The following is a 12,044-nucleotide window of genomic DNA, read 5'->3' as shown; positions in this document are numbered from 1 at the left end:
ACTGTCAGGGCCCTCATACTCTGCTTCTGACTGGCTAGTAGTGCTGACCTAGGTACTGAGCATGTGCAACTCCCAGCAAAGATGGAACACAACTGCATTGTCTAACTTTGTAGCCAAAACCGAGAGCTCAACACACAGGCTGAAAAAAAAGAAGTATTAAGTATCTGGCATGTAGTACTTGGTTATCTAAAGTAATTTTCTGAAATTATTGGTAACTACTGGAAATAAAAGTTTAAAAAAATCTTTGATTGCTAACTTTATTGTGGCTTCCTTATTGTAAAGTGCACTATTCAGGGTTTACACACCTTCTGAAACATTACATTCAAGGTCTGAAAAACAGAAACAGAATTTTAATGTCTTTGTAAGAAAGAATCTTTCACTCCAATTTAAGAAAACATTTCATGCAAGCAGTGTTGGAATGTAACTAAGTACATTTACTCAAGTACTGCACTTAAGTACACATGTGGAGGTCCTTGCACTTACTTTTATTCTCGTGCCACTTTCTACTTCTACTCCACCACATATTGTACTTTTTACTCCACTTCGTTAATGTAACAGTTTTATTTACCTTACAACTTCTATCATAAATGAAACCAGCCAACAATACAACGGCCTACTAAGTCCAGCTGAAACAATTAGACATACACACACACACACACACACACACACACACACACACACACACACACACACACACACACACACACACACACACACGCACGCACACACACACACACACAACTGGTTGGATCGTTTCCACTTTCTAGAATGGAAGGATTGTTCTGCATTGAGTTTTACTTTTAGTACATTTTCCAGATGATACTTACATATTTTTACTCAGCTTACATTTTCAATGCAGGATTTGTACTTGTAACAGTATTTTTTCAGTGTGGTACTAGCACTTTTACTTAAGTAAAGGATCTGAGTACTTCTTCCACCACTGCTTGCAAGTAACGCAGATGCTCAGGGGAAATCCAGTGGAGTAAAAGTACAAGTTTCCAGAAATTTAAACAACAAAGTAAAGTACAGATGCGTCAAAATGCGACTTAAGCCGGCCTTACGGTAACCAAGTATTTGCACTTTTTATAACACTGGGCTTCAGATAGAACATAGGACTGAGTGGATGGCCCCTGCGCTCACCATAATTGATGAATAGTGTGGTCCACATTAAGTGACATGCGCCGTTGGTTGTAAGTGGGTGCGATGATTGGGGGGCCTTTTGAAGCTCGGGGGCCGTGGGCTGTGTTTGAACCGCCAACAGAGACCCCTCTTCTCTGTAAAGGACACCAGAATGTGGTTTGGTCGGTAGGGTTTGGGGGTGGGGGGGTGATTGTATTATTCCTGCTGCAACACAGACTTAATTCAAGGCAGATCTGACCCGAGCTCGTTGCTCTCCACTTCTGCTCCATTGGATCAAGTCTTAATCCTGCACTCGCCACATGAATGGGAGACACAAAGAGGGAGCTGCACTCACTCCTGCCATAGACATCAGATGTCACTCAGGTCCATATGCTGTCATGCAGCTCGTGATGGGGATCGCCGTGTCGTATATGAAAGCTGAGGGGAGCTTAATGGAGGCCTAGAAACACCAGAGATGGAGACAGACAAACGGGAAGATTGGAGCCATGTCTTGCGGATATAGTATGCGCCGTCAACCTGGCATTGATCTTCTGTTGCCCTTTTGTTGTTTTCACTACAGTCTTGCATTGCCAGACTTATCTCCATCCACACCACAGACACATTCTGGGATAGGAGAGAAAGATGAAAAGGTCTGTGTTGTTTGCATTTCTTTAGACCAATCCCAATCGTCTAAAGTAAAAAGGTCTCAGGAAAGAACTTGTTCTGGTGGAACATTTGCACCCCACAAAACAAAACGCCACATACGTAATTTAATGAAGTTAACTGTTAACACAATACATTAACGTGACTTATTTAAATTAGCTGGATACATGGTTAAACGTAATTAGCTAATATCAGTGTATCTCCGTGTGTACTTCATCCACAGCAATCCCACCAAGTTGGAGATGGAGTGCATATAAACATTTTTTTTTAAATATCTTTACAATCATTCCCAGAAAGAACCAAGCAGACCTGCCTCGTTGCACGATCCAAATGTTTTCAGCGCGTTTCCGTGTCAATGGGATTTTGAGAACGGCAACACAGAGAGCGGGAAGTGAGCTAGATGTTGTTAGGCTTTGTCCTGGAAATGTACCTCGGTTGACCCAGACCGTAGTTTTCACAGATCCACAGGCCGCACACATCCTCCACCAGGAGAGCCAGAGGAGCTGACCCGTGACACCACTTCAAAGTTGCTGCGTTCAAAACAATCTCTAAATAGGAGCGTCTTGGAAGAAACTTTTCAATGAGCTGTGACTAAAAAACACAAAGCACCTCAAAGCAACACTGGGAAGCATCCCAACTTCCATCATAGCAACACGAGCCTGCACACTCAGCCAAATACATAATAACTCCTGATCTAGAGCCCGTTATTGTCATATCTTTTCAAAGGATGCCAAACCCAAAACACACACTCTGCTCATACACGGCCTTGAGCTAACAAGGGATGCAGACTAAGCTTCAGGGCTTTTCCGACGACTTCGTGCACCAGACAGCGAATTGCGGCGCAGAGGCACTTGCGGTGGGCTCCATGTTTAGTGTGTGTCACGGTCCAGCTCCCACGCAGTGGAAACACAGAGGCCCCCGGGGCGGCGGGTGCTACTGAGTCCCCCTGATCCCCCCATGACGCGCCAGGGGTAGACTTGTCCTTCAATCTCCATCTGAAATGAAAGACAGGCCATTGGTGCGCAGGGATGGGCCTCTGATTTGTTCTGTGGTCCCTTTGAAACCGTGCATCCTGCAGAGGAGAGGAGAAAGGGAAACGTCGAGTAAACATGACAGGCAGGATGGAGGAGAAATAAGATTAAGATGTGCAGCTGCAGTGGCTTTACTTTGCCCCAGAGAGGGCAGTGGAATCAATGTGGAAATGATAATGTAATGTCAAAAAGTGTGCGTTTAACTCTGGTGGAGACTGTCCTCCCCTTGAAGAAGCGTTTTAAGCAATTACGACCTATTTTTACATTTTAGTGGCGGCGCCTTCTAGTGGCCGTGGTAATTATGACGGGAGCAAAGCAGAAAGTAAGGTAGAAACACAGGATGTTCACACGGGAGAGCCGGTCGAGTAACGTTTGACAAAAAAAAGTGTATGGCGAGTTTGTTTTCACTTAACGAACATGTGCCAGGGTCACGTGCCTAACCGGAAGTGAAGTAACGTCTGATTTTAACCCAAACTGCAATCTTTTTCTAAACTTAGCTAAGTGTTTTTAGTGCCTAAACATAACCAAACCGCAATCATTTCACAATGTAAAAGACTTTTTTTTTACTTGCAACCTTTACGTTCAAAACCAAAGTTTTCTGGTTTAGATATGAGATATGATGTAATTAGCCGCCAAGTAATTGGGGAAGAAACAACCCATAGCGTCGTATGGTTTGGAGGACTTGTTGCTCTGGTGCCATGGATACAGAGTCCCTAAAGGGACATCTGAGATGCGTTCAGAAGTACTTATCATCCGGAAAATGCAACAAAATCTACCTGATAGTGTCATCAACAAACTAAACTAAATGATGATCTATTTTATGCTGTGAATGTGAAATGTCTGTCAGCATACATTTACCTGTAGCCTTAAAGTGTTTTCTCCTGATCAGAAAAGTAACTCAAGCTCACCACAAAATCTGTCGTGCTCACATTAAAAAACTTCTGGAGAAAGCTTCTGGTGAGCACAAGAAGAAAAAAAAATCTATACTTTCCTTTAGTGTCTCCATATTGTAATTATATCCTAAAGCTCAAATAAATAAAAGGTCAAAGAACAAGAAGTATAAGTATGTTAAAATCCCGGGACTTCAACGTCAAAGAGATAAATTACAAGTGTTTCTGAACACTGTTTTGGAGCGGGTTTGCTGTCAGATGAACACTGATCAAAGGATACGTTGAATCCCTCTTGCACAAATGTGTTTCAGTTTGTGCATGGTTTGTGCACAGGCGTGGGCCAGAGAGAGAACGAGTGTGTGAGAGACAAATCGGGAGGGAATCAGACAGATTGTGGTGGCTTTGATGTGCGCTCCGAGATCGGCCCTCGAAATAGTTACTAGGTGGAAAAAAAAGCCCAATATCATAGGACAATGTCTCTCTGCAAACCACTACAGTAGGAAAGTGTGTGGCGCTTTGTGTGCGTGTTTGGTGCTGTGATTCGCAAATTGCTTGCACACACACTCATTCATGTGTGCCGACTATCGGGATGTCAATCACTGGGAGTGATGAAATAGAAAGAGGTTTTTTCGCTCCAGTATCCTCAAGCAGGGCGGACAACTGACACGCCTTTAAAGGGAAACAAAACAGCCCACACCACATCTAAATCTTGTCGTATTCTCTTCCCCTTTAGAAGAAACTTTGTGATCAAAACTGCCACCAATGTGCTCCCCATATGTCCACTCCTTTGTTTTTGGAGGAATTGGGGTTTTGGGCACATCTCTCTGTATCTGATCTTTGCTGTCCTGAACATTAAGGGAAGGCTGTGTTTGATTGAACGCTGACAGCCAGTTACTCAGCACGGACTTGATTGTTTCTTTATTGACAACACATACAGCTGCATTAGGAAAATTAGGTGTTATTTACATGTTGTACTACTTTGTAATCTGCAAAGTGACTTTATCATTCAATGTGTTAATTGTCAAAAGTAATGTTTAATATAAGATGAACCCAAGTACCCTTTCACCAACTACCAGTTTTTTGTGGTCTTCATACAAAAAAGATTTGCATGCTACCACTTGCCAGACTGTGGAGTGAGGTCTGGCTCCACCACAGATGCATTTTGGGATAGGAGGGTTTCTTCAAACCAATCTCTTTCTTCTTGGGCGGCGCTAAGCTCTGGACGCAGCGGCTTGACTCTGCAAAATAGTCTCGGGAAGGAACTTGTTTTGGAAGATTTGCATCCAGCAAAAGAAAATGCCACATAAAAAATGTATAAAATGTACTTTTCACACAATACAGTAACTTGAGTTATTTAAATTAGCTGATACATGGTTAAACCTCATTGGCTTGTACCAGTGTGTCTCTGTGTGTACTTCCTCCACAGCAATCCCACCAATCAGTCCCAAAACGTCCCAGTTGGAGAGGAAATGCCATACACATATTCTTAGTAGATCTTTACTCACATCCCGCAAAATAACCAAGCAGCCCTGCATTGTTTCACAATCCAAATTTTGGTAACACTTTACAATAAGGCACACAAAAAAAGGTAGTAAGTAAGTCAGGTAAGAATGATAAAGGCAACACACAGAGGGCAGAAGGTGAGGGATAAAGCCGGACATCTGGCTACGTCCTACTAATATAAACTTCCATTGATCTAGACTGCAGCTGACTCAGCGTATGAATACTTTTAGCTAGCTACGGTTTGTTAACTACATGTTTGGGCTTGCTAACTATTTTACAAGCACTCTCAATTTCAACCTGTGGTGTTCAGGTGTTTCACATGACATATATGAGAGATTTACAGCCTACAAATGAATCACACTTTCTATTTTGTTCAGCTGAAGCACCCCCTGTTGTACAAGTACCTCTGGTTGGAAATCTTTGACCTAAATGGGGCCAAACTGTAAGACTCAAGGCTTAGCAGAGCAAACAGATCCTTCAGATATGAAGCACATCAAGCAATGTCAATGTTTTTTCAATCTAAACTCTGAGATTACTTCATTTTCTAGCACAGTGCCAGACCCCAGTCACAGCCAACATCTGAATACACCATCACTCACTGAAATATTACAGACATTACAGACAACTCACAAGCAACGGCGGGGATTTGAAAAATGAATCCACACATTCACACGGCCCGTCTAATAATTAACGGATGCGATGACTCAATGTGGCCACAGCACGGTATTTATCTGAGGAGGCTGTCATATTTATTTAACTAGGAAGCTAAGACTGCTGAAGTCCAGCCATGTCGTATGTTGGATCGTGTCAGATTGAAACCATGCCACATTAAGCTGATCCCCCACCCTCCTTCCTCTCCCTCTGTTCTGTTGAGGCAGGGTGGTCCGCACTCTGGTGTGTGTGTGTGTGTGTGTGTGTGTGTGTGTGTGTGTGTGTGTGTGTGAGACTGTCACAACAACATGACCCTCAGGAAATCTCTAACATACACACTTATTCTGCTCAGACACGCACATGTAGACCTTGCATTCATACACGTACACACACCACACTCTGTTCCCATCTGCAGGGGGACAGAAACAACAATGCTGCCATTGACACTGACCCTAACCTCCATCCCATCCCTCCGACCCCCGGCCCTCATCACCCTCCCACGTCGCCCCGGCCCGGAGCCGGCCACAGGGCCGCCAGAATGCGGTTCAGGTGCAGGACTCTGCTGTTTCCAATTAGCGGGGCATAAATTAGCATTGCTCTCTTCTGTCCTCTCTCCAAACATTGCTGTCTCTTCATCCATGTCGACCCTCCACACTTCACTCTGCCTCTGACCTCTTGCCTGTATTGCTCCAACACATAAATTCACCTCCTTTATGGTTCTTGTCGGCAACCTCTGCACTCCCCTAACTCAAGCCCCGGTGCTGTTAATGCACAGTGCATTTGATATAAAACCTTCCATTTTCAGTATGTGCGAGTATAAATCCGTTGTCATATATATCTGTCTTCGAAAGGAATTTCACTTTTTTATTTACTGTACCGTGTGGTTACTGTAACTGAGATATTTCACAGAGGACAAGGACAAAACCTGACACATTGCGGCAAGGCATGCACTGATAAGGTTATTCAATTACTCTCCAAGAGGAAATGTAGCCTTATTCCTGGACTTATTACACAGTTTGTTTGCGAGCTTTTTCTTCCACAGGTCAGCCTGTTAAACTGAGTGTTTTTTTTCCAGGGCGGAGAGATCAGCTGCAATGTAGCCAAGTAGGACCTGAGGTCACCCTGGCACTGAGAGTTCACATCTGTTCAAATAAATCCTCCAATGTGCCATCAACAGCAAAGAAACACACCCACCCACACACACACACACACACACACACACACACACACACACACACACATACACACACATGCAATGGTGGAATGTATATTTACTCAAGTATTGCGCTTGAATACACATTTCAGGTGCTGGTAATTTACTTACGTATTTCCATTTGATGCTAGTATAGTATGTTAAAAAATATCATAGTATGGTATGTTGAAAAAAGTCATAGTATAGTATGTTAAAAAAAGTAATAGTTATGAAATAAAAATAAATAATAAATAAGTCATTGTACTCACTTTAGATTACATTAGATTCAACTTTATTGTTATTACACAGGTACAAGGCAACAAAATGCAGTTTGGGTCTAACCAGAAGTACAGTAGCAGTAAGTGCAGGATATACACTGGTTCATAAGTGTAGGACATGGATATGTAATGAATAAATATAGAAATGAATACTATTACAAACAGAATTTTACAGATGGGTTTGTCCTGTGAATGTAGAATATAGATAATAAGTATAAGGATATGTACTGAATATAATATCCAGGTGGTTATTACAATAAGTAGAAATTTTACAGATATGTACATGAACATAATATACTAATGGTTTACAGAGTTTACAGGTCAATATGTACCATTGAATATAAATACAGGCGGCTATAAATAAAGTTTTGGTCAGAAGCCATCCGAATTAAAGTTTTAATTTACTTTTACTTTACTTGTCGAAAAAAGTCATAGTATAGTATGTCGAAAAAGTCTAAAAAAGGCATAGTGTAGAATTTCAAAGAAATAATAAATAAGTAATTGTACTTACTTTACTTTGTTATACCCGAAGGAAGTTTTAGTCATAGCTTAGCATGTTGAAAAACGTCATGAAAAGACATAGTATAGTATGTCGAAAAAATTCATAGTATAGTATGTTAATAAAGGTCATAGAATAGTATGTTGAAAAAAGTCATAGTAAAATATGTAGAAAAAGTCATAGTAAAATATGTAGAAAAAGTCATAGTATAGTATGTTGAAAAAAGTCATGGTAAGTATGTTGAAAACATCTAAAAAGTTATAGTCGAGAATTTCCAAGAAATAATAAAAAAGTCATTGTACTTACTTTACTTTGTTAGTCCCGAAGTATATTTTAGTCATAGTGTAGTATGTTGAAAAAAGTCATGAAAAAGTCATAGTATAGTATGTCCAAAAAAGTCATAGTATAGTATCTTAAAAAAAATCCTAGTATAGTTTGTTGAAAAAAGTCACAGTATAGTATGTTAAAAAAAGTCACAGTATAGTATGTCGAAAAAAGTCATAGTATAGTATGTTGAAAAAAATCAAAAAAGGCATAGTGTTTACAGAGAAATAATAAAAAGTTATTTTTTTCAAAATTTCTCTTCAAAAGTAAAATCACTATGTAGAAGGATTGAACACACAACCTTCAGTCTTCAAAGCTTTCCCTTATCTCCTTAAGCCACACAACCTATCACGCTTACTGGTGTGTCTTTGTGATAATCATTGTATAGTATGTTGAAAAAAGTAATAGTCTTGTAAGTCGAAAAAAGTAATAAAATGGTCATAGTATAGATTGTCAAAAAAAGTCATAACAACGTCATAGTATAGTGTGTTGAAAAAAGTCACAGTATAGTATGTTGAAAAAAGTCATAGTATAGTATGTCGAAAAAAATCAAAAAAAGGCATAGTGTAGTATTTCAAAGAAATAATAAAAAAGTAATTTCTTTCAAAATTTCTCTTCAAAAGTAAAATCACTACGTAGAAGGATTGAACACACAACCTTCAGTCTTCAAAGCATTCCCTTATCTCCATAAGCCACACAACCTATCACGCTTACTGGTGTGTCTTTGTGATAATCATTGTATAGTATGTTGAAAAAAGTCATGGTATACTGTGTGTTGAAAAAAGTCGTAGTATAGTGTGTGGAAAAAGTCATGAAAAAGTCATTGTATAGTATGTCGAAAAAAGTAATAGTATTGTAAGTCGAAAAAAGTCATAAAATGGTATGTCAAAAAAAGTCATGAAAAAGTCATAGTATAGTATGTGGAAAAAGTCATTATAGTATGTCGAAAAAAGTCATAGTATAGTATGTCGAAAATATCTAAAAAAGGCATAGTGTAGAATTTCAAAAAAATTCATAGTATAGTATGTTGAAAAAAGTCATAGTAAAATATGTAGAAAAAGTCATAGTATAGTATGTTGAAAAAAGTCATGGTAACTATGTTGAAAACGTCTAAAAAGTTATAGTCGAGAATTTCCAAGAAATAATAAAAAAGTCATTGTACTTTCTTTACTTTGTTATTCCCGAAGGATATTTTAGTCATAGCTTAGCATGTTGGAAAAAGTCATGAAAAAGTCATAGTATAGTATGTCCAAAAAAGTCATAGTACAGTATAACAAAAAAAAAAATCCTAGTATAGTATGTTGAAAAAAGTCACAGTATAGTATGTCGAAAAAAGTCATAGTATAGTACGTCGAAAAAAATCTAAAAAAGGCATAGTGTAGTATTTCAAAGAAATAATAAAAAATGTAATTTTTTTCAAAATTTCTCTTCAAAAGTAAAATCACTACGTAGAAGGATTGAACACACAACCTTCAGTCTTCAAAGCATTCCCTTATCTCCATAAGCCACACAACCTATCACACTTACCATCATGTCTTTGTGATAGTCATCGTATAGTATGTCGAAAAAAGTAATAGAATGGTATGTCGAACAAAGTCATGAAAAGGTCATAGTATAGTGTGTTGAAAAAGGTCATAGTATAGTATGTGGAAAAAAGTCATAGTATAGTGTATTAAAAAAAATCCTAGTATAGTATGTTGAAAAAAGTCACAGTATAGTATGTTGAAAAAGTCATAGTATAGTATGTCGAAAAAAATCAAAAAAAGGCATAGTGTAGTATTTCAAAGAAATAATAAAAAGTTATTTTTTTCAAAATTTCTCTTCAAAAGTAAAATCACTACATAGCAGGATTGAACACACAACCTTCAGTCTTCAAAGCTTTCCCTTATCTCCTTAAGCTGGACAACCTGTCACACTTGCCATCATGTCTCTGTGATAGTCATTGTATAGTATGTCGAAAAAAGTAATAGTATTGTAAGTCAAAAAAAGTCGTAAAATGGTATGTCAAAAAAAGTCATGAAAAAGTCATAGTGTAGAATGTTGAAAAAAGTCATAGTATAGTATGTCGAAAAAGTCTAAAAAAGGAATAGTGTAGAAAATTCATAGAAATTCATAGTATAGTATGTTAAAAAAGTTCATAGTATAGAATGTCAAAAAAAGTCATGAAAAAATCATAGTATAGTATGTTGAAAAAGGTCATAGTTTAGAGTTTCAAAGAAATAATAAAAAAGTCATTGTACTTACTTTAGATTACATTAGATTCAACTTTATTGTCACTACACAGGTACAAGGCAACGAAATGCAGTTTGGGTCTAACCAGAAGTACAGTAGCAGTAAGTGCAGGATATACACTGGTTCATAAGTGCAGGACATGGATGTGGAATGAATAAATAGTAGTAATAGTATAGTGTGTTGAAAAAAGTCATAGCATTGTAAGTCGAAAAAAGTCATAGAATAGTATGTCGAAAAAAATCATAATATAGTTAATTGAAAAAAGTCACAGTATAGTATGTCGAAAAAAAATCTAAAAAGGCATAATGTAGTATTTCAAAGAAATGATAAAAAAGTCATTTTTTTCAAAATTTCACTTCAAAAGTAAAATCACTACGTAGAAGGATTGATCACACAACCTTCAGTCTTCAAAGCATTCCCTTATCTCCATAAGCCACACAACCTGTCACACTTACCATCATGTCTTTGTGATAGTCATCGTATAGTATGTCGAAAAAAGTCATAGAATGTTATGTCGAACAAAGTCATGAAAAGGTCATAGTATAGATTATCAAAAAAAGTCATAAAAAAGTCATAGTATAGTGTGTTGAAAAAGGTCATAGTATAGTATGTGGAAAAAAGGCATAGTATAGTGTATTAAAAAAAATCCTAGTATAGTATGTTGAAAAAAGTCACAGTATAGTATGTTGAAAAAAGTCATAGTATAGTATGTCGAAAAAAATCAAAAAAAGGCATAGTGTAGTATTTCAAAGAAATAATAAAAAGTTATTTTTTTCAAAATTTCTCTTCAAAAGTAAAATCACTACATAGCAGGATTGATCACACAACCTTCAGTCTTCAAAGCTTTCCCTTATCTCCTTAAGCTGGACAACCTGTCACACTTGCCATCATGTCTCTGTGATAGTCTTTCTATAGTATGTCGAAAAAAGTAATAGTCTTGTAAGTCGAAAAAAGTCATAAAATGGTATGTCGAAAAAAGTCATAGTAAAATATGTAGAAAAAGGTCATAGTATAGTATGTTGAAAAAAGTCATGGTAAGTATGTTGAAAACGTCTAAAAAGTTATAGTCGAGAATTTCCAAGAAATAATAAAAAAGTCATTGTACTTTCTTTACTTTGTTATTCCCGAAGGATATTTTAGTCATAGCGTAGTATGTTGGAAAAAGTCATGAAAAAGTCATAGTATAGTATGTCCAAAAAAGTCATAGTATAGTATATTAAAAAAAATCCTAGTATAGTATGTTGAAAAAAGCCACAGTATAGTATGTTGAAAAAAGTCATAGTATAGTATGTCGAAAAAAGTCATAGTATAGTACGTCGAAAAAAATCTAAAAAAGGCATAGTGTAGTATTTCAAAGAAATAATAAAAAAGTAATCTTTTTCAAAATTTCTCTTCAAAAGTAAAATCACTACGTAGAAGGATTGAACACACAACCTTCAGTCTTCAAAGCATTCCCTTATCTCCATAAGCCAGACAACCTGTCACACTTGCCATCATGTCTTTGTGATAGTCATCGTATAGTATGTCGAAAAAAGTCATAGAATGGTATGTCGAACAAAGTCATGAAAAGGTCATAGTATAGTGTGTTGAAAAAAGTCATGAAAAAGTCAAAGTATAGTATGTCAAAAAAAGTCATGAAAAAGTCAAAGTACAGTATGTCAA

The sequence above is a fragment of the Etheostoma cragini genome, chromosome 15 (genome assembly GCF_013103735.1).
Source record: "Etheostoma cragini isolate CJK2018 chromosome 15, CSU_Ecrag_1.0, whole genome shotgun sequence".
Classification (NCBI taxonomy): Eukaryota; Metazoa; Chordata; class Actinopteri; order Perciformes; family Percidae; genus Etheostoma; species Etheostoma cragini.
Note: the sequence above shows the minus strand (reverse complement) of the source record.